At 42.9% G+C, this 21,831-nt stretch overlaps 1 protein-coding gene across 3 annotated transcripts in view; it reads left to right on the top strand.

The window, feature by feature from the left end:
• pknox2 (pbx/knotted 1 homeobox 2) overlaps window positions 1-21,831 on the top strand; it is a 409,128-nt gene that overhangs the window by 275,473 nt on the left and 111,824 nt on the right. The window lies entirely within an intron of this gene.

Below are 21,831 nucleotides of genomic sequence, written 5' to 3'. Positions count from 1 at the left end.
AAAATTATAAAAGGACTGGACAAGCTAGATGCAGGAAAAATGTTTCCAATGTTGGGCGAGTCCTGAACCAGGGGCCACAGTCTTAGAATAAAGGGGAGGCCATTTAAGACTGAGGTGAGAAAAAACTTTTTCATCCAGAGAGTTGGGAATTTGTGGAATTCCCTGCCACAGAGGGCAGAGGAGGTCAAATCACTGGATGGATTTAAGAGCTGAATGGCCTCCTCTTGCACCTCTTTTCTTTGTTTCTATGGGTCTGTTTTCACACCTGATGACTATGACTTCAATATTTTTATTCATGTGGATGACATCCCATTAGTTGATCATAATCTGGTGCTTTAAGTATGTTAGCTAGGAAGGAGCTGATTCAAAGTTATGATGTAGTGGAATTTGCATTTAGTTACTTGGCCTCTGAATTTTCACAGTGATGCTTGCTTTGGGTTTTGATGTTTAGAAAATAATTAGCTCAATCCGAACGGCCATAATTTATTTATTTCTACAATGCAAAAGCAGAATCATAAATCCATGGAAACCTGAATGTTTTCTGAATAAAAGGAAACAAAGCATTTATATACTGTTTTTCACAGCCTCACAGCATCCCAAAAGCTTTAAGTGAAGCATGAAATATTACTGAATTGTAGCCATTGTCGAAAAATCTAAAACGTGGCAGCTCACAGCGGCAACGTGAGGTGCACAAATGGTAATGAGTTACTCACGTATTTTGAGTGTATCGTAGATTACGAGATAAATCTTGGCCAGAATAGTGGAGAGGACACCTTCAATATTCTTCACACGTTGTCAAAAAGCATTTTATGTCCTCTTAATAGGACACATATCACGTTTAACACCTCAAATCTGAAAACTGGCATCGTCCATCAATGCTATAGTGGTTGCATCTTAGATACTGTGCGCAAGCATCTGGACTAGGACTTCAGCCCTAATTATAGAGGTGAAAGGTTTGCTGCTGAGAGAAGGGAGAACATTCAGTTGCATAAATTCAGAAGACAATTTGTAGATTGGAGACACAAGTATTTGGACATGCTGAAATCTCAAGCATAAAACCAACTGCTGGAGGAACTAAGCGGGTCAGGCAGCATCAGTGGAGAGAAATGGATAGTCAGTGTTTTGGACGGAAACCCTTCATCTGAACTGAACGAGTAGGGTCATCGTAAAGAGTTGATGGGATGGGGCAAGATCTGGCAAGCGATTTGTAGATGCTTTACCTCAGAATTCCACAGCATCTTCTTCCTAGATGAAGGCTGATGTAAAGTCATTATTTAATACCCCAGACATTGAGTTTAGTTTATTGTCACGTGCACTGAGCTACAGTTAAAAGCTTCATGGTCATTCTCCCTACTTTCATTCAGACACACAGACAGACATTCTCTCCCGCTCCATGAATAGATTTGTTTTTTGGACTCTAATTGTCTTCTCAACTTTTCATCCTAACCTGTTCACATGACTATAGAATAATTTAGGATTTGGAATCAGCCTTCCTGCATCCGTAGGCTTGGGAAGTGACAGCAAGTTCCCACATGACATAGGATGTACATTCCAGGGATTTGGGCTGCGCTATTTCTGCTGTGCTTCTATTTATTCGATTAACTGGACCAACAGGAAAAAAACCCTTAAAATACTATTACTGTTTCACTTACCCCGAAAGAAATGTATTTAATTCACCAGCTCCTTATTTAATAGAAATGCCTGTTTGATCGCACCAGGCCTCTGTTTCCCACACATTGTAAAATTGCCAGGCTTCCTTTAAAAGCCCCATTAATCCCCTGGTTCTTATTTCCTCTTTATCAATTTACTTATCATTGTTTGATGATTTTTTAAAAACCCGTTTTGATCCCCAGATTACAATGTTTCTTTTTTAGGGTAACATTGTAAGCTTTTAATTTTCAATCCTGAAAATCTCTCATTAGCCATGACCGTATCAAATGTCCAGTGGAATTTTTTGTCCCAAGTAAATGTGATTCTTTGAAAATAAAAACTTTGCTTTTCAAGTTAGCCATCACTCATCTACCATCATATCTTCCGGTCTAATTTCCCAACCTACCTTTGGCAAAGCGATCCTAATGGGCCTGTTCCACTTACGCGACTTTTTCAGCGACTGCCGGCACCCGTCATAGGTCGTTGCAGGTCACCGAAAATTTTCAACATGTTGAAAATCCAGCGGCGACCAGAACAAGGTACGACTCTTTGGGCAACCATTCACGACCATGCAGGCTTCACCCGCAACATGTCGCCAGGGTGTTGCCTGTATGGTCGTGAGTAGTCTCCTCAGTCGCTCAAACAGTCATAATGTCTTTCTGGTCGCTGCTGGATTTTGAACATGTTGAAAATTTTCGCCAACTTGCAACGACCTATGAGGGGTGCCGGCAGTCACCGACAAAGTCGTGTAAGTGGGACAGGCCCTTAATACTTCCTTTAATTGGACTGATAAACTTTTCAGTTCACTTTAATTCTATCCTAATTCTCAAGTCAAAGGTTCTTCCTGTGTTTTAATCTCATCCTTTTATCAGCTTTTAAAACATGGGGACTGGGCAATCTGAACCCGAGCATCAAGTTGTAAGCGGCCAAAGGATCGCAGCCCTTGGGGGGGGGGGGGGGGGGGGGGTGGGAGGAGATCAAATTGTTCACACTTGCACACTTGTCATCGGCCCGCCAGGGAATGTGTGTGCCCCCCACATGATTTAAAAGCGATTTACATGGCTACACCTCCACTCCACCCGACCAACAGCCCGTCACAGTGCGGCCACATGGGGGAGATGAGACGGAGGGCAGCCGTGGCCGTGGGAAAGTGGGGGTTGGCCCGAGGGATGCGCTCCTTCGGCTGCTTACAACTTGATGCTCGGGTCCAGATTGCCCAGTCACCTATGGCTTGTGTGGGAAAATGACCCCCACATTCCCTTCTGCACCGGCGGGAGGGTGGGGGTCATTTTCCCCACAAAAGCCATAGGTGACTGGGCAATCTGAACCCAAGCACCAAGTTGTAAGCGGCCGAAGGTGCGCATCCCTCGGGACAGCCCCCACTCTCCCACAGCCACCCTCTGCGGGCTGTGAGTTGGATGGAGCGGAGGTGTGGGACAATGTTCATCCTTCCACAGTGATGTGATGGATGTGGGGATCTGGACCAATCGCTGACAAGTCCCGCCCCGCGGCAACGTCATGTCCGTTATTTGACTTTTCTGTTGAGCGGCATTCGGTTCGTTGGCTTGTAGGCGACGCCGCCTTTGGGTAGGTGGCTTTTCGGCAGAGCGGACATTCGGTGAGTTTGCTTTTAGGCAACGCAGCCTTCCGGTTAGTTGATTTTTAGGCTTAGTTTCCATTCGGTTATTTGACTTCCACTTCTTTGCTTCGGCTTCTCGTCCGTTGACGCCATGTCTGGGTACCACCTGCCTCAACTACCTCCTCTGGCAGCTCATTCCGTAAACTCAACACCCGTTGAAAATGTTTCCCCTCAGTTTCTTCTTAAAACTTTCTCCTCTTACCATAAAACTATGTCTACTGGTTCTCGATTCTTCTACTCTGGATAATAGACTCTGCATTCACTATCTATTCCCCTCATGAACTTATCCACCTCTAAAAGATATACCCCTCAGCCTCTGGTCTCCAAGAAATGAAGTCATTCACTCTCTATATTCCCCTCATGATTTTATACACCTCTAAAAGATCCCCTCTCAGCCCCCTGCACTCCAAGGAATGAAGTCCTAGCCCCCTGCACAATCTCTCTCTGCAGCTCAGGCACTGAGGCCTGGAAAGATAAGTTTTCTCTAATACTCTTTCCAGCTTAATGGCATGAAACTGAAGATGCTCATCCAAAACTTATTCACCATGCCATTTTCTAGTTTTGCTTGGAGGTTTGCTGACTCTCTTTTGTCTGATATGGGCCCTGAACAATGCATTCTCTCTCAATGATATTACAGAAGGCTGTGAGATGATGTCTATATTATTCATGAGCAGTTTTCATTTTGACGTTACCCTGCCAGGGTGCTCTTTCAGTATTGACTGACTAATGATTCACTTCCACACACATGATAATTGATAGCAACGATTGAGCAGTTACTTGTAAAAGCGTTGTGGGCGGGGTGAATGCTGATGGGCCTGCGCACAAGGGGCCCTATGATCCCACTGGTCCTTTGAAATTGATTACAGGTACAGCAATAAATCATTGTCTTCCTTTTAGCGTTGTGAGGCATATGGGGCTGCTTCTCCCCTGTGGTGCACAGTAAATCAACCTTAATGGGGGTCATTTTAACATTGCACGTCCATTGGGCTAACGATCGGGTGCGTGCTAGTTTTGTTCAGTTTAGAGATACTATGCGGAAACATGCCCTTCGGCCCAACGAGTCCAAGCCGACCAGCGATATCCACACACATTAATGCTACCCGACACACACTCGGGACAATTTCCACTTATACCAAGCCAATTAATCTACAAACCTATATATTTTTGGAGTGTACAGATTTACAGTTAGTTTTACAGCTCTTCCAGTTATTTGTTTCATTCAAGTCAATCAATCAATCAATCAATCAACCTTTATTGTCATCTTGCAAGCAACAGTTGTACAGTGCAAAATGAAAAGACGTTTCCCAGGGAATAGCAGAGCATCGCACTTGAAATTTAAAACATTTCACACATAATAACACTAAAAACAATCCAGTCCCTGATGGAACAGTATAAATAGTTAAAAGCAGGTAAAACACAACGTTAAAATACAATAAACCAATCATAAAAATGTCCGGGGCAGCTGATTTGAGTGGCCAGTGCCAGTTATTAAAGTGGCCAGTGCCAGTTATTAAAGTGTCGGTGCCAGCCACAGAATCAAGTGACTGTGAGTACAGAGTGACTGTTTAGCGGCCTCACAGCCTGTGTTAGGAAGCTGTTTAGCAGTCTTGTAGTCAATGGAAAGTAATGTTGGGCAGTAAGTAAAGCTGGTGTTCTCCCTTAACCCAGCGGGCCACTGTTAGTGTGGTTAAAATTATTCCTGATCACCTGGTCCTTTTAACATAAGCAAGGGTGTTAAAAGGGTTTCAATGAAGGGAAAGGTTGCATGCTAATGTCCCTCAACAGGTATTTCTGAAGGTTCAGATCTTGTTCAATGTCAACTCTTTATAATCAGTGACTGAAGCCACAGTCTGTTGTGGCTTCAGTGAAACCGTGCATGGCATTGCACCAAGATCTGATTTTTAATAATATAAATCCAAAAATGTAATCCCAAAGACATGTGGGTTAGAGTCATCGTCATAGAGTCGTACAGCATGGAAACAGGCTCTTCGGCCCAACTTGCTTATGTCGACAAGGATGCCCCATGTACACTAATCCCACCTGCCTATAGAGTCATACAGCATGGAAAAGGCATGGTTGCTAGGTTAACTTGCCCCCTGTATGTAGAAGAGTTATGGAATCTTGAGGTGGGAGTAGTTGATGGGAATTGGGTAGCAGAGTAGGATTAATGTCAAGTGGTATTAATAGTAAACCGTAAAATAAAATAGTAAACCGTAAAATAAAATAGTAAACCGTAAATAGTAAAAAATAGATTTACTGGGCCGAAGACCTGTGCTGTATCTCTCTTTGACTCTGAAAGTAGTTTGTCATGATCTTTTTCATATCAATTGCAGGAATCTGGATTTAGGATGGAGACGGTGCTCTGTCAAAACTGCATGAGTGTAAATGAAGCAAACTTGGGTCGTCTAATTTCTTGAAAGTCGGACTCCATGGCATTAGGCTGTCCAGATGGGTCAATGACATGTCTTTAAATAAGTTGTGGAAATCAATTCAAGCGCTGGAAATACTCAGCAGGTCAGACTGCACATATGGGACAAGAAAGAGTTCATGGTTCATGTCAAAGACCCTTTGTCCTAGGGATAAACTTGTTAAATTATAGGGAAGATGAAGGAGGGAGGGATCATAAGTTCATAAGTTCATGTGATAGGAACAGAATTAGGCCATTCGACCCATCAAGTCTAATCCGTCATTCAATCATGGCTGATCTATCTCTCCCTCTTAACCCCTTACCTATAACCTCTGACACCCATATGTCTCTGATAGGGTATAAAACGGGGTGACCACAGGAATAAGCAATAAATGGGTTATCCGTTCAATGGGTGAATGGGAGCAGTTAGAGAGTGAAAACGTAGACAAAAGAATGATGCAGTTGCTAAATGCAAAGTGTGAATTAATGCCTGACAGATCAGACCCAACACACCCTCCACTCCTAGAGAGAGAAAAATGAAAGTATATGTGTGGGTGGAGGTGGTAGAAGGCGCAAGCAGCCGAGTCAGTACCACAGATGCACAGGCAGAAAAATCACAATAGCTGAAGTTTATAGAATTCAATGTTAAGCCCAGAAGGTTGTAGCATCATGAGGATGTTCTGTTCCTCAAGCTAATATAGATGCTCTTTGGAACAATACAGGAGGCTGCAGACTGAGAGGTCGGAGTGGGAATGAGTGTGGGATGTGATCGGAGATTATTAAAGTGGCGGGGATCAGGAAGCTCAGGGTTTCCCCATGGACTGAACACAGGTAGTCTGCAAAGTTCAAGTTCAAGTTCACATTTATTGCAACATCGACCAATTAGGGTACAGTGGAATTTGACTTACCGTGCAGCCATACAAACAAAAGAGTACAATACACAATAGAATATAACATGAACATCCACCACAGTGGCATCAACATTCTTCACTGTGATGGAAGGCAATAACTTAGTCAGTCCTCCTCCTTTGTTGATCCGTGGTGGGGCCATGAACCATCTGCAGTCGCCGCTATGGATGGCCCGATGTACAGGCCCTCTCGTTGGGATGCTCGAAACTCCAACGTCAGGACGGACGGACACTCCACGGCTTGTAGGTTCCGAATCGGCCACTTCCTACCGGAGACTGGGGCTTCACGATGTTATAGGCCGCAGGCCGACGGTCCAGACTCTTAAAGTCCACACCGCGCCCGCGGCTAGGAGCTACGCAGACCGCGGCTTCAGGATGTTATAGTCCGCGGGCCAGCGATCGGAGTACTTCTTTTAGTGACCCCCGGCAAGGGATCGCCCGGCTCCACGTTGGAAAGTCCGCGCTGCGCCCGCTGCTGAAGCTCTGGACCCGACTCTGGAAAAGGCCGCACCAATCCAAGTTATTAGGCCGTGAGGGAGGGCGAAATGCAACTAGGAGAAAAAGTTGCATTCCACTGAGGTAATTGACTAAAGGTTTCCACCAATTCCCGCCCCCACCCCCCCACACTAAAACACACATACACACTTTTAGACATACTAGAAACAAAAAAAAGTGGAAAGGATGAACAGCTGCTGGCGAGGTTGCCGGCTGGTGGCGCCACCCGTTTATTCAACAAAATGCATTGCATTCACCAAATCTGTGTTTGGGTTCCCAAATGCCAAGGAGACCACATTGTGAACAATGAACGCAATGCATTATGTTGAACAAAGTCTAAATGTATCGCTGCTGCACCTTGGGAAGACTCTCCAGGTCCCTAAGGGTGAGAGGACAAGTACTGCATTGCCTGTATTTGCCAGGCAAAGTGTTACCAGAAGGCAAGAGGATTGGTTTGTGGAAATGGACGAGGGAGTCATGAAGGGAACGATCACTGCAAAATGCTGAAAGGGAAGCAGATAAGAAGATGTCCGTTTGTGGAATCTCTTTGAGGGTAGCGAAAAATGTGGGGACTGATCTGTTGAAAGCAAAGGCTAGTGGGATTGGAAGATAAGGACCAGTGGAACTCTATCTTGTGCTGTTCTACACGGCAGGGAGTGAGAGGAGAGGAAATAGACGAGATGCCTTGTAGACAATAGTAGTGGGGGCGCCCAAGGTTCAGGAAGAAGGAAGACAAATCAGAGATATTGAAGTATGTGGTTCGGCACAATGTGCTGGAGTAACTCAGCATGTCCAGCAACATCTCTGGAGAAAAGAAATTGGTGACGTTTCGGGTCGAGACCCTTCATCAGAGTGAGATCCAGGGTAGAACACCTACTTCCACAGGAAGTATGTGGGGTTGTGCAGAAAAGTTGGAATGCCAATAAGAATGTTTTATTTAAGAATAAAATCTTTAAATAATGATACTATCAGACCTACTGCTTCTATATACTTTATGAATAAAATTCCCTTCTCCCTTTTGATGATTGGCGTTTTTTTTTGTTAGATTCCTTTAGTTCAGATGGATTTTAAAGATTGGATTTGTATCTTCGTGTGATTTGGAGAATCATTTTTTTGAGGTCAGCTATAACTTGAGATATTGTTGAAGATACCCTTCGTGGCTCCAAAACATTTTTGGAGTCCTATAGTTGTGACATTTGGAAGTTCTTTATTTCACTCTCTTATTCCGCATCCCAGCTCAATCTGTTGGCACAAGAAGAGAAAAGTTGGAAGATGTGTTTGAAAACAGCAAATAAAAGTTAATTTTAGCTATTGACTTTGCCTCAGTTGCTTGGTTTGCCGAAGATTTATTAGTGTTTGTAATTCACTCATCTCTGTCATGGCCCAGTTAATGACCGTAGAGAATTATTGCAGATCAAAACAAACCATAATTTAGCCCAGAACCAGAGTCTATGTGTCTAGTTTTGTTTTCTTTGTGAAATGACTGAGTGGAGCACTGTAGCTAAATATCAGGCAGCCCCAGAGGCACTTTACCATTTTCCCTTTGACCTTCTTGTCTGGTCCCCTTGTCTTCTGAGAGTACAGGTTCCTCTAACTGCAGCAGTTGCTAGCAGTCGGTACCTTCCCCCGTGGACTTGAATGTTATGTTGTTGATGTTCCCAGGAACATACTAATACTCTGTTCATGTTCCTTTTATAATCTCCTGTCCCATGGGTTGTGTAACAATGCTTGAAGCCTGAAGGCAATCAGGGAAATTATGCGCACTTTCAAAATAGATGTATATATTTTTTCTCTCTCCTGATGGTGTATTGTGCACAGGATCAAAACGTCCTCTGAAATTCATAACTGTGGAGATGTTGATGGGTGATTTTTTAGAGACGCACTGAGTTGTCCCAGTGCACTGCAGCTGCCAGTTCTCAGTTAAAGACAGTGAACTGGTTTTACATGGCATTGTACGCAGGCAGTCTTTTACAGTGATGGGCTGCGCAAAATAAAATTGATTTCCATAAGCAATGCACGAGTGATAACTGGCATTAACTAACAATATCTTGGTCAACATTTGTTAATTAAGCGACAGAAGAGACAGAAGAAGCAGTGATTAGTCTTTGTGTCGAGCGTTTGTGGGAGATTTAATTGAGGTGTTTGAAATCATGTGGGGGTTTGGCATAAATAAAGAGAGACTATTTCCACTGGCGCAGAGAATACAAGTTGTAGATAATTGGGAACTGAAGAAAATTGCTTTCACATACTAAACAATGATCTGGAAAGTCTAAAAGAGGAGTTGAAGGATATCCCATGCAAACTTTGAAGAGCACATTGGAGAAATGTTAGATTTTACAGCGCGGAAATAGGCCCTTCAGCTCACGCCGACCAGCAATCACTCCGTACACCAACACTGTCCTACATACTAGGGACAATTTACAATTTACAATTTACAATTTACGGAAGTTAAATACCCTACAAGCCCGTACGTCTTTGGAGTGTGGGAGGAAATTGGAGCACCTAGAGGTAACCCATTCGGTCATAGGGAGAATGTGCAAACTCCATACAGACAGCACGCAGAGCCAAGATCGAACCCGAGTCTCTGACGCTGTAAGGTAACAACTTCACCGCTGCGCCACTGTGACTCCCAAATTCTTGAAAGGGGGAAATATGCAAAGAACAGTGGAACTGGAATAACCTTGTAGCTCCTACAAAGAACCAACACAGGCTCACGACACAGAATTTACTCATTTTGTGCTGTGTAATTATTTGCCTTTTGTTCCTTTGTCTGGGCATTTTTTCCAATGCTAAAGTAACATTTTCTAAACACTGCAAACTAACCAATACTATGTGCCAATGTATTATTTGGAACCAAGGTAGTATGCGTTTGAGTCATGGAGTCACGTGCATTAGCTGGCTATCAAAATATAACAGGGCTGTCAACACCGAACACCTTGTGAGGCTTCCCAGTATGTGTACTTGCAGCAGAAATCAATGGATAGCAACTAATTGTGATGGTATTTAGTTCTTTTTGTTGTTTCTCTATAGGGTGCTGAAGCTAATTGTATTTCCTTTAATCAATACTTAGACCGTGATTAAATATAGCAGCTTCCAATCTTCATCACCACCATACAACAGACCAAACCAGAGTGGGGTACTGAATGATTTTGCAGCATTATTGAACATAGAAAATACATCAATGTCTCTGTTGAACATGATGCCAAGATCAACTAATCTCATCTGCCTGCACCTGTTTCATCTCACTCTACTCTCCGCATATTCTCTGTCCATCTGAAAGTCTCTTAAATGCCACTATCTTAATGCCTCCGCCAGCATTTCTGACAGTATGTTCCAGTCACACAACACTGTTTGTGTAAAATAACCTGCCCTGTACATCTCCTTTCAACTTTAACATTTTAACTATCAGGTTAATGGGTGTGGGTTGCCTTCGGCTGCTCCAGTTTTCTCCCACATTCTAATGACATGCGGGTTTGTAGGTTAAATGGTCTCTGTAAATCTCCCCTAGCGTGTAGGGAGTGGATGCGAAAGTGTGAACCAGTGTGAACAAGTGATCAATGATCTATGTGGGCTGAAGGGCCTGTTTCCATGCTGTATCTCTAATCTCTAAACTAAAATTGAACGAATAAGAACAGAGGTCTGTCATTGAGACTCTTCATTTGCATGTTTGTGGAATATGGTCATCAGTGATCATTGCCCATGCATATTGGCCTATGAACCAATTGGCTTGGAGGGCATGTGGTGTTCACAGTACTGTGGTAGGTCAGGGGTCATGTAAGAAGGACAGGTGTCCTTTCTTGAGGACATCAGTGAAGTAAATGGATTTCCATGATTATTTGGAGATTTTCAGGTCAGCATTTCATATACAAATTGTTTTTATCTGATATTTATGCTCTCAGGCTTGTTCCACTGTTTATGGCCAATTAGTATCTTGCCTCCATGTATCTGCCTTGTTTCCAGAACCCTTCAAACTCATTTAAAAAAAAAATCTGTCTTAGATTAGAAATTTTCAATTTATTTCACCTGAAGAAATAGGAGCAGCACGAGGCCATTTGGCCTGTGGAATCTGCTCCGCCATTCGATCAAGGCTGGTCTATTTTCCCTTTTAACCCCATTCTCTTGCCTTCTCACCATAACCTTTGACAACCTTACTCATGAAGAACCTTTCAATCTCCGCTTTAAAAAGACCCAATGACTTAGTCTCCACAATCGTCTGTGGCAATGAATTCCATGGATTCACCAGTCAGTGAAATTCCTCCTCGTCTCCTTTCTAAAGGTATGTCCCTTTTATTCTGAGGCTGCGCCCTCTGGACCTCGACTCTCCCATTACTGGAAACATCCTCTCCACATCCACTCTGTTTTCTGATCATAAGTTCCGTATTTCCATGACCCTATGTGTGAACAACTGATTCTTTATATCATTTTCATCTGCATTATAGAGCAGTTCTTGCATTTTATCAGCTTGGTTTAGCACATGCGGTGTTGCTATTAACATGCATCAGCTAGTTTATGTGCAAGTATCAGGAGTGTGTGTCTTAATCACGATTCTCAGTGGCACCAGAGGATCAGCAAGCAACTATTCTGTTTGTGAGTAGACTGCGGTGAATTGTTGCTGCCAGTATTTTTTAGCTGGACTAGCAGTAATGTGATAAATCTGTAAAAGACGGACCAGTAAACGACAAGCCAGCTCATAACTGTGCAGGGAGGAACTGCAGATGCTGGTTCATACCGGTTAGGCACAAAATGCTGGAGTAACAGTGGGTCAGGCAGCATCGCTGGAGAAAAGGAATATGTGATGATTCAGATCGGAAGGGTCCTGACCCGAAGCGTCACCTATTCCTTTTATCCAGAGATGCTGTCTGACCCGCTGTTACTCCAGCATTTTGTGCCTATCTTCGGCAGGATAACTGATGGGGATGGCTGGGAGAGTCTCTATAAATGATCTGGAGAAGAGTGAGGACCTTCAAGCCAAAGGGAACAATGGGCAGATTATAAACAATGGCAGCTCACTCAATAAAATCTATTGAATACACCACAGATCCACCCCGGTAATACGCCACCAAGCCACGCTGACCACCACAACTTCATTGTTGTTGTAGGCAGGAACTGCAGATGCTGTTTTAAACCGGAGATAGACACAAAAAGCTGGAGTAACTCAGCGGGTCAGACAGCATCTTTGGAGAAAAGGAATAGGTAACGTTTTGGGTCGAGACCCTTTTTATATCTCATTAAGGAAATCACCTGTCTGACTGACCACATAGAGTAAAAGAAGATAGGCACAAAAAGCTGGAGTAACACAACGGGACAGGCAGCATCTCTAGAGGGAAGATAATGAAAAAGGGTCTCGACCCGAAAACGTTTCTTCTCTCCAGAGATGCTGCCCGCTGAGTCACTCCAGCTTTTCTGTGTCTATCTTTGGTTTAAACCAGTATCTGCAGTTCCTTCCTACACATAGAATAAAAGGTTAAGCTATGAATTCAGGGGCTATCTCTCAGTCTGAAGAAGGGTCTGACCCGCTGAGTTACCCCAGCTTCTTGTGTCTATCATTGTTTTTGTAATTGTTTAACAGTGAATTCCCTCGCACTACGGGTTCTCTTTAGCTGTTCATTTCAAAACCCTCCTTTGTACATGGTTAGGAGATAGTCACTTACTATTCACTCTGACTCCATGCACATTTCCTTTGCTGCAAAAACTGGCACTTCCAGCAACTTACTGCATCAAACTTTATATTTTCAAGGGACAGATCAAGCAACCGACAGAAACTATTCGGTCGCTCCTACAGTAACATCTGGTCCATTAAAAATATAATCAATGTTAAATATTTTAACTTGTTTCTTATTTTGCCTTTGTGCCTTTGACTCTCTCGTTAAGTCTTTCCCCCTCATTATTCCTCTTCCAAATCTGATTATCATTGAATTTGCTTCTTTAATCCGTTCCTGCTCCTTAGTCCTGCTGCTGTTTATTTCCCAGTCCTTAAATCTCATTAAGGAAATCCCTTCTTCAATGGGGACTCAGATGCTCAATTTCCCTTGGTGCACCATTATCAGTTCACACTTGGAATTCAAGAGCACAGTTAAACCTCCAGCTCGGATGTAGTGTGCAATTTCAGGTCAGTTTCCTGAACCTTCCCTATTAACATGGAGGCTGCTCATTTGGAACAAATCATAGGGAACATCTGGTTTGGGGTTAAAGAGCACCATGTAAAGGAGCGGATTCAGTCCATTTGGGAGTGAATGAGACTGAAGCAATGAGTTGTTAAGTGGAAAACTGCTGGAGTAGTAGCCTCTCTGTATTCCTGCCTGTGTTCTCTGCTGCCTCAGCTAGCTAGCAGAACAGTGCTGAATGTGCTAAATTAGCCCATTACATGAATTCATTTGCCTTTATTAGGCAATGTCAAATCCTTTTTTTTATTATTAGAGGCAGCAAACGACCTCTCAGTCGCAGTAAATGTCACAGCCGTTTAGCTGCATATTTGTATAGATTCATTGAAGATCAATCTATCCCTTCCCCCACACACGTCTGCGACACTAATCAGCCTGTTCATATTTTTTAAAATATAATTTTTTCTGCCACCCTCGGTGTTCAGTTTGAAGTATTTAATTTCATTTTGAAAAAAGAACTGTGGTGAGTGTATGTGCATGTGTGTGTGTGTGTGCGTGTGTGTGTGTGTGTGTGTATGTGCATGCATGTGTACGTGTGTGTGTGTGCGTGTGTATGTGTGCGTATGTGAGGTAAATAGAGTTAATTGTGGGCCAGAAATACTTGAACTCTCAACACCAGCTGTTTTACTGCCATTAATTCCAACCAATTTAGCGGCCGTGTATGACCAGCTCTCGTCTTCCTGTTATAATTAATCTTGAAGCAGGTAAATGGCAACTGCTGACCAACACGGCTCACGAGGTGCAGAAATTTCATGATGCTAATACTGGCTGGAATTTGCCTTTCATTTATTGCTGCCCGCTCCTCTGAGAAGAGTAGATTGATGTGAGCCTGCTATTTCCTTTTATCCTAGCGTGAATCACAGGTTTATATTAAAGTGGGATCAGACAGATCATTTTATAATATACGACACCTTCTCACACACAAAGTGGAACCTTCCATTCAGCTTTGTCGGGATCTCAAAATTTAAGTAGTAATTTTCTTTTTAATTAACAATAAAAGGTGCCACAAGCTCAGCATTTCTGACAAGCAGTCTGCCTGCATAGAGTAAAAGGTGAAGCTATGAAGTACTGTAAACGCAGACCATTTGAATCAGTAGGCAAAACTTGATACAACTATTTTACAGAGCCACTTCCAATTCCTTTTGCCGCTAAAAATATCTTGTTTCGGATGCTCATGGGTTCACAAGATTGGTGGTAAAATTAACATGCAATTTGCTTAACTGTTAGGAGTTCCACTGATGCTAGTGGGATATGATGCAAGTAGGGAGGCATGGTGGTAGAGCTACTGCCTTACAGCGCCAGAGACCTGGGTTCAAACCTGACTACGGGATGCTTGTCTGTATGGAGTTTGTACGTTCTCCCCGTGGATTTTCTCCAAGAACTTCGGTTTCCTTCCACAATCCAAAGACATACTGGTTTGTAAGGTTAATTGGCTTGGTATAAATGTAAATTGTCACTAATGTGTGTAGGATAGTGTAGGTGTGCAGGGATTGCTGGTTGGTGAGGACTCGGTGGGCCGAAGGGCTACGTTTCCACGTTGTATCTCTAAACTAAATTGAACTAATCTCCCAGGCTTCGTTGCGTTTTTATAATTTATGCAAAACCATTATTTTATTTTGGAGGCATAATTGATGTTTGTTGGTTCTGCCATATTCTCTACCATTGTGCCAAAATGATGGAACTCTAGTCATCAGCTAATCCAACTATCTAAAGATAACATTGCCCAGTCATTATGATTTAATTTGAATCGGTATAAATTTATGTTTTATTTAGTTTAGGGTTACAGCGTGGCAACAGGCCCTTCGGCCCATCGAGTCTGCACCGAACAGTGATCCTCGCACATCAACACAAGCCTACACACACCCAAGACAATTTTACACTTATACCAAATATACAAACCCAGGCCAATTAACCTACACACTTGTACATCTTTGGAGTGTGGGAGGAAACCGAAGATCTCAGAGAAAACCCGCGCGGTCACAGGGAGAATGTACAAACTCCGTACAGACAGCACCCGTAGTCGGGATCGAACCCGGGTCTCCAGGGCAGCAATTCTACCGCTGCGCCACCTTGCCGCTGTAGACTTGACATTCTATACATTTTAGTCCATTGCACATAGACAGTTAGTTTTCTCAATTTCTCAAATATTATTGCTGTCAATTTATATCTAGAGATACAGCATAGAAACAAGCCTCTTGGACCAACGTGTCCACACTGGCCATTGGTCACCCATTCACACTAGTTGTATGTACTCATCCACTGTCTGCACACTGGGGACAATTTAATGAGGCCAATTAACCTACAAACCTGCACGTCTTTGGGATGTGGGAGGAAACCGGAGCACCCGAACGAAACCAGCACAGTCACGGGGAGAACGTGTAAACTCCACACAGACAGTACCCAAGGTCCATATCGATCTCGGGTCTATAGCGTGGTGGGGCAACAGGTCTACCTGGGGCACAACTGTGCCGGCTGTTATATTTTGATGATCCGATACATAAAAACATTGGAGATCAGTGGAAGAATATCCATGTAACTAAAGTTTAGTGTGGCTGATACCTATTAAATTATTGTCCATTAATATCCAGGAAATGTGAGGCATGGGACAGGTATTATCAAAGGTTAAAACTGATTCTTTAAGTATTAAAACAAATTCAATTGTAATTATTTTTCATCAAAGTAGGTAATATTATAAAATGAGAGTGGATCATTGGCCCACCTTATAATGGAAACCTAGTTTTGTTTTAACATATAGGGGTACTTAATTCTTTTCATATTGCTTGCTAACATGGAACAAAGATGTGTGAAGTGAGGGTGAGGGTGGTGCTAACGAGCATGGGTGTCTGTGCAGGAATGAAGGGAAAATAGTGTAAATGTTCTCATAGTTGTCTGAAATTTAACGAATGTTTAGGTAGACGTCCAGACCAACATTAGGGTGCACTGTGCGACAAAAAAATTATAGTACAGATGTTTTCCGAGATAAAACATTGACATTGGACTGCATAACACAGACACAAATTGAGCAATTATTTTGTCATTCATGTCTGGAGCAACTGCACGAGGGTAATGAAAGTCTGGAATCAGCAGGGATAGAAAAACACTTTGAAATAACACTGGAAAAATTATGTCACTCATTCCCTTTCACAAATAACGTGTGAGATGCTTTGATTTTCTTCCTCCTTCCCGCCACCATTTTCTGGTCTGGCGCTTGGTGATCGTAAGACTGCAGACTCTCAAGTTACTTTGGCTTAAAGAAAGATATCTCCTTATAGAAGGGGAAATTAAAAAAGAATGCACAACTCAATAATACCTATCATTTCCTGATGACATCTTAATGCAATTTTATCACAAAGATTATTTTTGAAGTTCAGTTAATTCCTCATTAATTGTATGGATATACAGTGTGCTTGCATATATTTAGTGTATTAACATGCCAAACATCGCACACTTTATCCAATACATTTTGACCGTAACTGACTTCTGGAGAAATTAGGACAAATGCCCAAAGGTTTTGCCAGAACTTGATTGCGAGTTTATAGAAAAAATCCAACATTTCCAACTGCATAGAGGAGGTGACTCTACCCATTGAGTCCATGTCCTATTCATTACATTTCCCTATATTCTTCAATATTATTCTCCTCACACAAGCCCATCAAATCTCATTTGATTTGAAACTGTAATGTGTAGTAGCTGGTTAATAGAAGATCAAAATCAAGACCAAAATCTAGTTGGCTGACCATGGGTGTCTCCAGGGTGTTATTCCCTATAGTGAGGATGCTTGTGCGTGACTTTATTTAACGTGGGGAGACTGGTGCACAGACAGCCACCCCAAGGTCCTTGACAGATCTGGGTCAGGATCCAGTTGCATGGAGTCCAAGACAACCAGAGACGGCATCGCTGGAAGGATCTCAGGTCCACACAAGCTTCCCCACCACGACAAGGTGACAATCCACGGAGAAGTAGGAATGGGACCTTATATTTATCAAACATAGAAGTTTTCAATTATCTCATTCAAATAGGGAAGTTGGCCTGGGGAAAGTTGGGACACCTACATATGACTGAGGAGTTCAACGGGAGATGAACTGACAGCTGCAGAGAAAGGCAATTATATGACGATAGCATGCAAAGCATACATTGTGAAAATATAAGAAACTTGTTATATATATATATACTACATTATGACATAGAAGCTAACAAACCTGACTGGGTTAAGCAAGATTGCACCAATTGTTGTCACTGCAACATTGGACCTCACCTTCTTGCTGCTGTAGGGCCAAAGGGGATCTCTTCTACCTCCGTCACTTCCAATCCAGCACCAAGGTCACTCTAACATTGCTTGTCAAGGTTCACTGGGCAGAAATTGCTCATTCAGAGGCAGAATCACTGAGCATTTGTTCACTGAAGCATATAGAGAATGGGTGATGCAACTAGGTTTCTGCAGAGTTAAGACAATAGACAATAAACAATAGGTGCAGGAGTAGGCCACTCGGCCCTTCGAGCACGCATCGCCATTCAATGTGATCATAGCTGATCATGCCTTTCCTGCCTTCTCCCCATATCCTCTGACTCCGCTATCTTTAAGAGCCCTATCTAGTTCTCCCTTGAAAGTATCCACCGCAGAGAATTCCACAGACTCACAACTCTCTTAGTGTGAAAAGGTGTTTCCGCATCTCCGTTCTAAATGGCTTACCCCTTAATCTTAAACTGTGGCCCCTGGTTCTGGATTCCCCCAACATCGGGAACATGTTTCCTGCCTCCAGCGTGTCCAAACCCTTAATAATCTTATATGTTCAAAACTACAGAGTATACAAACCCAGCCACTACATTCTCTCAGCATATGACAGACCCGCCATCCCGGGAATTAACCTTGTAAACCTAGGCTGCACTCCCTCAACAGCAATAACATTCTTCCTCAAATTAGGGGACCAAAATTGCGCATAATACTCCAGGTGTGGTCTCACTAGGGCCCTATACAACTGCAGAAGGACCTCTTTGCTCCTATACTCCTCTTGTTATGATGGCCAACATGCCATTCGGTTTCTTCACTGCCTGCTGTACCTGCATGCTTACTTTCATTGACTGATGAACAAGGACCCCCAGATCCCGTCGTACTTCCCCTTTTCCCAACTTGACACCATTTAGATCATAATCTGCCTTCCTGTTTTTGCTACCAAAGTGGATAACCTCACATTTATCCACATTAAACTGTATCTGCCATGCATCTGCCCACTCACCCAACCTGTCCAAGTCACACTGCATTCTCATAGCATCCTCCTCAAAGTTCACAGTGCTACCCACTGTCATCTGCGTCATAGGAAGCATTTTATCGGAGGCATCACAGCATGGTTTGGGAACAGTTCCATCCAAGACCGCAAGAAATTGCAGAGAACACCGGATGCAGCCCAGACCATCACGCAAGCATATCTCCTTTCAATTGACTCCATCTACACTTCACGCAAGGACATTAGCAAGGCCGATTCTCACCCCGGACACTCCCTCTTCTCTCCTTGCCCATCAGGCAAGAGGTACAGAAGTGTGAAAACGCACCCCTCCAGATTCAGGGACAGTTTCTTCCCAGCTGTTATCAGGCAACTGAACCATCCTATCACCAATTAGAGAGCGGCCCTGACCTACCATCTACCTCATTAGAAATTCTGGGACTTTCATTAATCGGACTTTACTGGACTTTATCTTGCACTAAACCTTTCCCCATTATCCTGTATCTGTACACTGTGGATGTCTTAATTGTAATCATGTACAGTCCTTCCACTTATGGGATAGCACGCAACAAAAAGCTTTTAACTGTACGTGACAATAAACTCAACTAAACGTTTTTGTGCTTTGAGTAGAAAATTACAGTCAGAACAATTTTAAAGACAATAAATTAATTAGCATTCCTGTGGCTATTATTTTAACAAGATCATTACAATTGACATGCAAAACATGCTTCTTCTTCTTGCGTATGGCGTGCACAGCCTAAAGTTGGAGGACAACTTGTTCTATTTGATCTTATTTGATTGGGCACATCAGGTTGATTGCATTCATCAAAACAGGGCGGACCACGTGAAGGTTGCAATCTCCCACCCCGCAATAAAGTGGAGGCTGCCACCAGAAGATCTTATCTTTGTTGACCAAGGAGCAACAGTGAAACTCTATCATAAAAGTGGAAATAATGTGATGTTTCAAATATGGCTTTAGATTTTAACCAAATCTACATGTGACCCCACTGGATTCAAAATAAATTGTTAGCAGTTTGCACATGTACTTGGTTTAAGCCAAATGACAAATGGCCAACTTTCTGGAATCGCTAATATGCACATGTTGAGGATAGATTGGAACCATGAAAAATTCTTACTGAAGGCGGTGCTCTTCTGTTTTACTGTTTGCAGTCATTTTTTGACAATGTATAATTTTGTGCTGACATGTTGATTGGGTTAAGTGTACTTTCCCATATTAGTTGGGGGCATGATATGACTGTTGAAGATATTAACGTAATGCTCTCCTCCAGAAAAATGCTCTCCTTCTCATTCAAATCACTGCTGGAGAACTCAGGAGTAAAAGACACGAAGAGAGAAATGTGGGAAACAAAAACAGAAAATACTGGAGGAACCGTGTAACGGCTCACTGGAGAAATTGACATCAAGATCTGGAGTAACTCAGCAGGTCTCTGGAGAACGTGCATAGGTGATGTTTTACAGGTCGGGATGCATCTTCAGACTGGAGAAGGATCCCGACCCGAGACGTAATCCGTGGAGCCTGAACAAGGGTCCTGATCTGGCACGTCCACTATCCATGTTCTCCAGAGATGCTGCCTGACCCCGCTAAGTTACTCCAGTACTTTGTCTTTATTTGTAAACCATCATCTGCAGTTCCTTGTACCCACAGCTCACTGGAGTCACCTCCTTAACGTCCATTGTTGATACCCTTGCCTGGATTCTTACAACTGCTCCTACTCAAAATAATTTCAAAATTGTGGAAACCATTGTCATAGAATCAACAGTGCCGAATCAGGCCCTTTGCCCATTTTGCACCAGCCATCCATTAGCCATTTAAATTAATTCCACTGTAATCCCATTTTAATCTCTCCAGATTCACATCAACATCTGCTAGATATTACGACTCACCTACAAATAAGAGCAATTTACATTGGCCAATTAACCTACTAACAGTATGCCTTTGGAGTGTGAGACGAAACCCATGCTGTAATGGAGAGAACATACTCTACATTGATATCACCCAAGGTAGATAAAAAAATGCTGGAGTAACTCAGCGGGTGAGGCAGCATCTATGGAGAGAAGGAATGTGCGACGTTTTGGGTCGTGATCCTTCTTCAGACATCCCCCCTCCGACATCAGTCTGAAGAAGAGTCTCGACCCGAAACGTCACCCACTCCTTCTCTCCATAGATGCTGTCTCACCCGCTGAGTATCTACAGCATTTTCTGTCTACCTTCGATTTTCCCAGCATCTGCAGTTCTTTCTTAAACATTTGATATCACCCAAGGTCAGGATTGAACCAAAGTTGCAATAGTTATGAGACACATCTATTCTCTGCACCACTGTGTCACCCCAATATCCCCACATTGTCCAAATGATCTACATCATAAGATCCAGCCCACTCATTCTGCCATCCTTTTACTCTTCCGTTAAGATTCAAACCCCTTAAGGACATCACCTAGTTTGTCATGACAGCGGAAAGACGTGACCTCATGGACAGAGGTCCTCGCTAGAGACTGCATAAGTTGGAATCTCAGGCAAAAAGCAAATGGCTAGAGAGGTATCTGTGCTGGGAGAGGAAATGTCCATCTTTTGTTGATGCAAGTCTCGACTTGAAACATGAACACGTCCTCTCCTTCCTCAGCTGCTGCTTGACCTGCGGAGTTCTTCCAGCAGTTTGCCTTTTGATATATTTAGCCCTTTCCTGGAACATGCTCTTTCCCCATGTTCCAGGAAATAAACAGGATGGTGTAATTTACTTTTGTGAATACCAGCTAAAAATTGGTGGCCGTTTCTTCTTGGAATTAGATGAACATAAACAAATTTAGGAGAGCTATGTTGAAAGAGGGAACGATCTAATTTTGTTTTGAACCGCATGGCATATACAGATAACCTTCAGAGTCGGGCCATATTCGGGAAGAATGTTGTCCGATATTGCCGATTGTCTTCTATAACCGAGTATGGTATTTGCTCCAACCCCCTAGTGGCCACTCTAACAAAGGTCTTCTTAACAGCTAGAGCTAGAAATGTAATTCTTGTTACTGCAAAGTAAAAATACGAAAGGCTGTTTGTTACTTTGTTTAATGGAATATCACTGCACGTGTTGATGAAAGTAATTGCTTGTCTATTTCAATAAACTCCGCAGAGTAACTAGCAGCTTGTGTTTGGTTTAATTTAGTTTAGAGATACAGCACGGAAACAGGCCATTCGGCCCACCGAGTCCGCACTGATCAGCGATCTCCGCACATTAACACTATCCTACACACACTAGGGACATCTTACATTTATACCAAGCCAATTAGCCTACAAACCTGTACGTCTTTGGAGTGTGGGAGGAAACCGAATATCTAAGAGAT

The sequence above is a fragment of the Leucoraja erinacea genome, chromosome 32 (genome assembly GCF_028641065.1).
Source record: "Leucoraja erinacea ecotype New England chromosome 32, Leri_hhj_1, whole genome shotgun sequence".
NCBI lineage: Eukaryota > Metazoa > Chordata > Chondrichthyes > Rajiformes > Rajidae > Leucoraja > Leucoraja erinaceus.
This window is presented reverse-complemented; position numbering and strand designations above follow the sequence as displayed.